Source organism: Hyperolius riggenbachi, chromosome 11 (genome assembly GCF_040937935.1).
Source record: "Hyperolius riggenbachi isolate aHypRig1 chromosome 11, aHypRig1.pri, whole genome shotgun sequence".
NCBI classification, from domain to species: domain Eukaryota; kingdom Metazoa; phylum Chordata; class Amphibia; order Anura; family Hyperoliidae; genus Hyperolius; species Hyperolius riggenbachi.
In genome coordinates, this window is record NC_090656.1 from 130,602,910 (window position 1) to 130,612,689 (window position 9,780).

The 9,780-nt window shown below is 41.9% G+C and overlaps 1 long non-coding RNA gene across 2 annotated transcripts in view; it reads left to right on the forward strand.

Annotated features, from left to right (window-relative positions):
• The first annotated feature begins 626 nt into the window (after nt 1-626).
• LOC137539132 (uncharacterized) overlaps nt 627-9,780 on the forward strand; it is an 18,721-nt gene continuing 9,567 nt past the window's right edge. Inside the window, exon 1 of one of the 2 annotated variants that reach the window (XR_011024928.1) lies at nt 627-925. This is a non-coding gene — a long non-coding RNA (uncharacterized lncRNA). The remainder of the gene's footprint in view (nt 926-9,780) is intronic. The other variant, XR_011024929.1, reaches the window with a different exon arrangement.

Consider the following 9,780-nt stretch of genomic DNA (forward strand, 5'->3'; position numbering starts at 1 on the left):
ACCTCGACAAAGTATATCACCTAGACACCACACCGGAGAAAAACAACATTCCTACAGTGTACGTCAGTATATACCGCTGAGCAAAATGCATTGACGCGACCATGTCCACTTGTAACACTACATATGAATAGAATGACGCGCAGCATACTCCGCATTCCTGTCCACACAGACAGCTGTCACAGCAGCCATTCCACCCTTCAGTTATCTTTGTATTGGCTTTACATTTTCCCGCGAGCTCACGCCACACCTTCCAAGCTAAAGCCACGCCCACCAACGTCAGCCTGCTTCAGGGGTACGTGCGCATTGACACAGTACTCATGGCAAAACATTCCTAACCACTGGCTTGGAAACTCCCACTGAAGAGATGGTGGGGTTTGTAGGTCCCAGCCATCGAGTCGCAGGAGCCGAATCCGTAAAAGCGCCAGCCTTCTGTATATTTCACGTCAGCATGCTAAACTAGCGCTTATCAACATCCTATTCATCAGGGGACGAGGATTCTTTAATTGGCTCAGATAGGGATTAATCAGGTTCCACCCGTGGGTGGGGTAATAGGTGGTACACTCCTCAAAGTAAGACGTGCAGAAACGAACGCGCCGCACCCCAACCAGTAAGCTGGGCGGTGCTTGAGCTGGTGCTACACGCCCTCTTTTACATTGATTGGCTGTTTGTCAAAGGAAGGCGTGTTCGTATTGCGAAATAGAGAATTCCAATTGGCTGAGCGGGCAGAGAGTGAGAAGGGCGGATGAAGCTGTTGCGGGTGGCAGGTGGTGTTGGCAGGGCTGATCCAGCGGCAAGTTACAGGCTCGTTGATGCATCACAGTCAAGGAAACTTTGGGCTTAAAATGCTTAGAAATCAATGTAATGAAAATCTGACCATAATAATCTCAGATGGTGAATACTATTCATGCTGTACAGGCAAGCACAAGTAAGTGACAGCATAACTAATATTTAGTTAATACTGATTTCAGTACCTTGTCCAGTTATCATTTTGGTATTATTTTGAATAGTAGTAAGATTCATGCATCTTACATATTCTATTATTATAAATTAGTGTGTTTATGTATGTCTTCCAAATAGCATTTGTGATTCGCATAAAAATCATAATATGCTTTATTGGTGTATTGGTAATATAACAAAATATATATATCTCTATCATCCATCCATCTATCTTTATATGCCTGAATACTGCATTTTTTTCAATACTTAAGGTGGCCACTAACGATCCAATACTTTTCATCCAATTTTACCAAATCTATGTAGTATAGGGTACATTGAGTGAATATATTGAATGGATAATTTAGGCAATTACCTTTGTATTACATAGAAATGGTAAGATTGGATGAAAAAGATTGGATCGTTAGTGACCACCTTTAGATATTGCAAATAATACTGCTGTTAACCAGTATGTGTGTGAGTGGTTATGTGTATATACAGTTTTGTAAGTGTATCAGTATTGTACATGATTTAGTAGACATGTGCCTGAAATTGGAATTTGTGTACATTATATTTTTTATGTTGTTGTTCTTTATGGGAACTAAAATTGGTAAGGGCTAAACTGGAACTTTGCATATGGTTCTGAAAGCACATGATTTAACTACCTGTCAGATTGAATAATCACGCTGTGAGGTAATCATTAGCTTTCAAAAACTGTAGTTCTGGTTCTGACCTTTTGTAATCCCAGATCATGTAGAGACCAAAAGGGAAAACAGAATCTGTCAAAGATGCCTCATCCCATCTGTAGTACACTATATCAAATAGTACCTAACAGCCCATAGTGGCATGTACAATATGTGCACCAAAGGGGACCATTTCTGAGGGTCTGAAGTAATATGCATAAATATTAGCCACCAAATATTGGTGTTGAATTTTAAAAATCTGGAAAAAATGTATGTTTATTACCCCCCCCCCCCCCCCCTTTATTATTATCACTATTAATTCAAAGAAGTAATTTTAATCCGTTAACTTGGTGACAAGAGAGAGTTAAACTTAGACACATTCTGAAAAGAAACCAGCTTCCTGTCATGTCTGCAATGAATGTATATATTGCGTGTCAGGCCCCTGCAGAGGAATGTAGGACTTTCCAGCCTGACCCAGCTCTCTAGAATGAAAGCTTCTGCTTAACTGAGGATCCAATGGCAGTGCATGAAACTGATATGCAAAACTTGCTATATCTTACATAGATGAGATTTGCAAGTGCAGTCATTTCAATTAGGAGTAGATGTTACAAAAACAGATTGTGCTGCCTTGACTTGGTGTATGCACACAAATATATAGGTTTACTAGTGGAATTTACTTTTCCTTAAGACTTAAGTGTGTGTGTGTGTGTGTGTGTGTGTGTGTATGTGTGTGTATGAAAAAAGGGTGGTTTTTTTTGTTGTTTATTTTTAGCTTGCATGTGTTTAATTTACGCATACAGTGTATGAATTATGACAGTCATTAGCACTCTCTGGGTTTTCTCCAAGCTAGCCAGTTTCCTCACCGCAACATAATGGTAAGTTAAGTTGTTCCCCCTAACATTAGCATTAGACTATGACAACGCCAGGGAGTGGACTGTGTGTGCCGTATCTGCTATTTATTGCAGTAGCCGCTGTAACGGCTTGATGTAGCCGCTGATTTTTGCGTTTACTTTTTTCGAGACAACTATCTTACGTTTCTAGTGTCAAGTGTGCTGCAGCTGCTATTTGCAACATCTATTTTTAGATGTAGCCGCTAATTTTTCCATTTACACTATCCACTAAAGTTGTTTTGCTTTTCCGGTATCAAACTTGCTGCAGCTGTTATTTATTGCTTAAAGGATAACTAAAGTGAGAAGAAAATGGAGGCTGCCATATTTATTTTCTTTTAAACAATGGAAGCCCTGCTGGTCTGTTTGGCTGCAGTAGTGTGAGCCAACATAAATACTTTCTGGGGTACGCATACCATGTGTTGAGTACAGTAGGGTAAATAAGGAGCTTGGGGACTTGTGTGAGTTGTACATGGGGCCCCAAGCATTCTATTAATCTGGAACCCCAAAACTAGCTGCAGTGTCAGAGGCGTATTTAGAGAAAGCACCCCCCCCCCCCAAAAAAAAAAACCCAAAAAACAAATAACAATTGGCATATGAATGAAATATTACAAGAAAAAAGTTGGCTTACCTCTATGAAGAAGGAGATTGCTGTAAAGGTTAACAAATTTAATAGAAAATCAGACACTGTTGATAACGCGTTTCACGGATCACAGTCCGCTTGATCAGATCAGAAAATAAGGGTCTTAATACAAGTGTTTTTCCTGCTAGGAGCACCTAGTAATAAGACCCTTTTCTTATTGATCTGATGAAGCGGACTGTGAGTGTTATCAACTGAGTGTCTGATTTTTCTATTTAATAAATTTTACAGTTTATGGCTATCTCCTTCTTCATAGAGGTAAGCCAACCTTTTTTTTTTTTTTTTTTTTTTTTTTTATATTTCTTTCATATGCCAATTCGTTTTTATTTTTTGGGGCGCCTCCTCTCTCCGAGTGCTAATTACACCAGCCCTCATATATTGGGGAGCAGGTTAGTGTTACTGGGCTTTTCACCCCTAAACCCTATCTTCTTCTGGAGTGTAACCTGTGACATCATAGTGACGAGCCCAAGTGAGGACGGGTTTTCCTTACTGGCTTTAATACTGTGGTTGCGAGTTTTGCAGCCCACACTTGTAAGTATATTTTATATTGTTATTTGGCTTATAGCTTTGATATACTACACTATCTGGGGCTCCTGGTGTCCCTGTCTCATTTTTTGTTTCCTCTTGAAGGTTGTTCCGATCCACTGGTCCACACACCACCATTTAGAGTAAGTAAACAGTGTCAGGGACCGGCCCGCGGCACGCCTGCGTATACGGTTCCCGACTGCGGGTTTGACCAGATCAAGCGGGGAGCAGCCTTATTCGAGCTAACACAAGGCTGGGACCCCTCAGAACACCTCTCACTTCCACCACTAGCGGTTCGCTAGACACTTCCACTCTGCTGTCGGGTCCTCAGCGCGCAATCTGTGTTTTCGTATTCGGGTCAGCTTTGCGCTTAGGCTGAAAACGGGAACGCCACGCACCCACACACACAGTTGCAATCTTACACTGTAGTGAAGCAAAACCACTAACAGTCGTTCCGAACGATACTGTTAGCTACTCTGCTGTCTAGCTACTCGCACTGGCGTTTTCGTACGTTGGGTCCGCTGCACGCTTTTGCCAACGTATGACAAACGCCCCCACACACAATGCAATTACAATTTCATATGGTAGTGTTACTCAAGCATACAATTAGGCATGGACTTGTACACAGTTACACTGCAGTCTCCTCTAGGCTATGAGTATTAGTTTAGTACAGCAGAAGTCAAGCTTATTAAATAATTAATATTCCAGGGAAAAAAGTGGAACAATGCAGAACAGAATATATACAAGAGATTACAAAACAAAGTAAAAAGTTCCAAAGATAAAAGTTACAAAAATTAAGAGTCTACAAAGATACACACAAGATAAGTTGCCGAAAATAAAAATGGAATAAACGAAAGTGAACTTTTACCATCGCAAATGTCCAACCGTGGAGAGACGCGGATTTACCGATTTCCTCGGGATCATCTCTAGCAATGAGCTACTCTCGAGAGAAGATGCCTGTGACTGTTCTGGTCCAGCTTAAATAGTCTAAAGTGTCCCCTGGGGCATTTAATGTCCAGCCCTCAGGAACTAATGCAATTTCCCCGTTTGTGACATCACCGAACGCTTGTCATAATCTTCCTGTGATATGCGAACTTCAAAGGGTTCCTGTTTCAGCTTTTTGAAGGTTGCAGATTTCACAGGTAAGATTGTATCCTGAGAACAACAAGTATCCTGTTTACACTTACAGATTTCAAAGCAATTCCATTTCCAGCCTACTATTCAGACATAATTCAATTTCCACAGGTAAAAAATGGTATCAAAAGGACTTCACCCCTTCACTCATTTCCAGTAGGCTGTCATGTACATTTCAAACATTCCTATGTTAGTCTCTAGACTCTGGTAGTCTTGCTTTGTGTATTGAGACAATGGGCCGTCTCCTGAGTTAAAAAAAGCCAGGCAGATAATCCCATTAGCAGGGAACCACTCTCAGAGGAACTGCATACAGAAACTCAAAGTACTTTTTCATATGGTCAAGACAATCACCCATTTCCTTGCCCCAAGCAACTCAAGGCAACAGCTCCCTTCTAGCAGACCTACACAGAACACAGGCAGAAAAATGAAAGAATATGTTCCGTTATTATCCTTAACATCATCAGCACCCCAATATATCACCACAAACAGTTTATTAGGGTTACTAGTATGCAATGCACATATAGAGCCGTTCATTTACAGCAAAATACAAATGAAAAGCTAATGAGATAGATGGAGGGCCCCTTGTGGGTCCCTCTGGTACAAGGGCCCCCGTGCAGTCACAACCTCTGCAACCCCTATTGCTACGCCACTGGTTGAGTACCTAGTATCTAAAGCATTGTAGTTTTAGGGAATTTTTCCCTCACTTCCTGTCCTGGTGATAGTACTCTGTGAGTGGAGCTACCTCATTGCCTCTATAATTTACTAGCTGATGACCCGGCATTGCCCGGGTATGTATTTGGTTAGTGTTGGCTCCGCCCACTTTTTCTAACACACAAACACTCAATGAGCAAGTTTGTGAGCTTTTCCATCAATAATTTGTATATTCCCATAGAAATTAAACAAATCAGATTGGCTGTTTGTGACTGCCCCTCTCCAGCATTTGAACCCCAGTCACCCAATGACCAACTGTAGCAGGTTTGAGGCATCTGCTATTAACAGTGTAAAAATTTCAGCAATTTAAATATTCCCCTTGAAAATCAAAAGGCTAATTTTGATTGGCTATTTTAGGATCCACCCACTTCCCTGAATATTAATCTCAGTCACCCAGTGATCATCTGGGTACAGTTTGAGAACCCTGCCATTAACAATGTAAGAAGGCCTGCAGTTTATATTTTCCCAGTAAAATTTGTTTTTGGCTATGCCCACTTTTTGCAACTTGGGCACACAGTTACTCAATAACCAGGTTTGTGAGCTTTGGGGTCCTTGGCATCAATAATTTGTATTTTCCTAGTAAATTAAAACAAATCTAATCTGGCTGTTTGTGGCTACGCCCCATTTTTTTTAAATTTAAACTCCAGTGACCCAATAACCAACTGTACCAAGTTTGAGACTTGTGCCAGTAACAGTGCAAGAATGGCAGCAGTTTCAATATTCCCCATGGAAATCGACAGGCAAATTTTGATTGGCTTTTTTTAGGCTTCACCCACTTTTCTGAATATTAATCCCAGCCACCCAGTGATCAACTGCAAAGTTTGAGAACCCTGCCATTAACAATGAAGAAGGGCTGCAGTTTACATTTTCCCAGGGAAATTGTTTTTGACTCCACTAAGTTTTTGTAACCTTAACACACAGTCACTCAATGACCAAGTTTGTGAGCTTCTGGGTTCCTGGCATCAAAATTGTGTGAATGGAAGCAGTTTATCCAGCAAATAAATCTGATTTGACTGTGGCTCTGCCCCTTTAGTGAATTTAAACCCCAGTCACCTAATGACTGACTAGCAGGTTTTTGAGGCCTCTGCCATTAACCGTGTAAGAATGGAAGCAGTTTATATTTTCCCATGTAAAAAGTAAGTTGTTTTTGGCTCTTCCCCCCCCCCCCCTCCTACACACTGTTTGTAACCTTTACATACATACAATCACTCACCAAGCTTGAGCTTTGGAGTCCTTGGCATCAATAAGTTGCATTTTCCCTTTGAAATTAAACAAATGCAATTGGCTGTTTTGTGGCCCGCTCTGTTTTCAGAATGTAAACCCCAGTCTGCCAGTGAATGACTGTACCAAATTTGAGGCATTTGCCATTAAGAGTGTAAGAATAGCAGCAATGTTAATATTCCCCTTGAAAATCAATAGGTGAATTTTGATTGCCTGTTGTAGGCTCCACCCACTTTCCTGAAAATTAATCCCAATCATCCAGTGACCAACTGTGTCAAGTTTGAGAACCCTGCCAATGACAGAATGGCTGAAATCAATCTAACAAATCTGGCTCCACCCCTTTTAGTGAATTTGGACCCCAGTCACATAATGACTGACTGTATCAGGTTTGAGGCCTCTGCCATTAACAGTGTAAGAATGGTAGTAATGTAAATATTCCCTTTGAAAATCAATAGGTGAATTTTGATTGGTTGTTGTAGACGCACTTAATCTCATTCACCCAGTGACCAAGTGTGCCAAGTTTGAGAACCCTGCGATTAACAGTCTAAGAATGGCTGCAGTTTACATTTTTCCATTAAAAATGAATGGCTGAAATTTGATTGGCTGTTTATGCTTCGCCCAATTTTCCTGGATTTGTAACCTCGGTCACCAAGTGACCAACTGTGCCAAGTGTGGGGACTCTGGCTTGATTACTGTGAGAATGGCAGCCTTTTACATTTTTTATTTTTTTTTCCATTGACATGAATGGGTGGAATCTGATTGGCTGTTTGTAGCTCTGCCCAGGTGTGCAGGGGGGATGCTAGACCCTCAGAACATATCATCCCAGGTAGTAAAGGATCTGCACACCAAGTTTCATTGAAATCAGTCGAGAGACACACGCACGCACGCACGCACGCACGCACGCACGCACACACACACACACGCACACACACACACACACACACACACACACACACACACACACACACACACACACACATGCACCTGATTTGCGACTGTGGAGTTCACAGTAAAGTGTTTTTAAGTCTGTGGCTGGCTCTCCTGTTAGGACCGGTTCACACAGGCTTTCAGTGGCGTCGCGTTTAGCCGATGCAAAAACCTTTTCTGCAACCGAGCAGAAAAGTATTTGGCATCCGTTCCCATCATTCGGGCATTGCAGAGGGACACAAACGCCAAATCTAGCTTGTCAGCGTCCATAACAAGACGTCATGGAATATGTGGGCACTTTATGAATCAACGCATTTAAAGGCCCGCCCGGGCCCCCCACCCCCATCCTCTTGGGCTGGCAGAAGTTCATCCATGTGCCACGCGTGTGTCTCGGGCATATGACGCAGGGACACAGGAGGATGTAGGACAGGGCAATTATTCTATAGGATAATAATTGAGCACAATGTTTACATGAACAGGAAAAGCCGGTGTCATTGTTTAAAAAGCGCTGTTCATTCATTGGAATGGACAGCGTTTGAGAAATGAACGCTGCGAATGCCGTTTGACACCCATGTGAACCAGCCCTGGTTCTGGTTTGAGTCTTAACTTTTTTTTTTTTTTTCTGTATAACAAAGTTTGATTAGGGCTAGCAGTGCTCTGATGTGTTGGGTAGCAGCCTAACAATGTATAAAGCCATAACATAAAACTGGTGTGAACGCTATCAATAGAAGCGCTGGAAAAGTTGAGACATAATGGCCTAACTTTGAATTCCTGAGATAAGCTACATACACGCTAGATTAAACTTAACCATGGTGGCTGACAAAGACCCCCTTGGGCAAGAATCTAGCATGTGTACACTAACCTTTGCCACTCACCTTGTAAACCGATCTGTTGTATGTTGCAAGCGGTGTAGTTTAGTTCCCCCCCCCCCCCCCCCCAGTCTCCATAGCAATGGACTCGGCCCCCAAACTGACGCCCAAGTGATTGAGTCAGGTGACAGTCCTCATATGTCTGTACAAGGTGTTATTGGTGTCTGCCGGTGTTCAGTCAGATAACTATTCTGTATTCGAGTGCTGGTGTTAATCCAGAGACAATAATTCTGCCAGATTTTAATGTTGCTGGTGGTTACACGTCTCACAAAGCCTTGTACTGTAGTGTGAAAGAGCCCTATAACTGCTTTGCATTGCAGTATGCTAAGCTGCATACTTTTAACTTCAGTTCTTTTTTACATGGAATGCTTCCTGGAGCAAGACAAAAACTGCTGTGTATAGATAAACATGTCATTCTTTAGATTATGCTATCACTGAATAAATAGCACTGACGATAGCACCTGCTGTTTCAGGTATAGATGATTAATGTTACTGTAACCGCCACAAGTGGTGATAGTAACACTGTTTGTAACGATATATTTTCAAGTAAAGGCTTCAGTGCAGTCAGGATATGCTGTAAAGCAGGTCTTGATATCCCAGGAGTCCCCAAACTAGGCACCTTAGACATGACATTGATGTCGAGGGAGCCAGTTCATTAGAAAATTCCTGCGGGCTGCTGAATTCTGCATTCATTTGAACACCCCTACATCTGTAAAGCTGCTCTGTGTCTGGATTCAGTGTGACACATCCACAGGCATTAATGCATAAGTTTCATTTCCCTACCTCTTGGCAAACATCACATGACTTCCTCACCAGGTTATAGCTGGCAGTCAGCTCATTGCTCACATCAGCTGATGTATGGGCATACGGTATTATGTTAATGCATTTAGATCTGTTGGTTGTAGAGACACACCCTTATTGTTCTAAGATAGGTTAACTTATTAGTTTAATTTTTTTCTTATGATCTGGACACTAAAACATAAATAGTGGCACACTTATTTTTACATGGCTATCGCAGTTTAATCCTACCCCACTGTGCACCTCTTTAAATGACCTGGGGAACTTTGTTTTATGAAACAAACATTTCCCTTTGGATGAACTTGCGTGGTCTGATTTTTGGTCCGTAAACTACAGATTTAATGCTCTCATAACCACCCTGCAGTTTCTGTAAAGCATCTGTTGCTATAGGTGGGTCTTCCCATGGTCAGGGCAAGTGTGGGGAGAAAAGTGCGATCAGTGGCTGCTTGGGA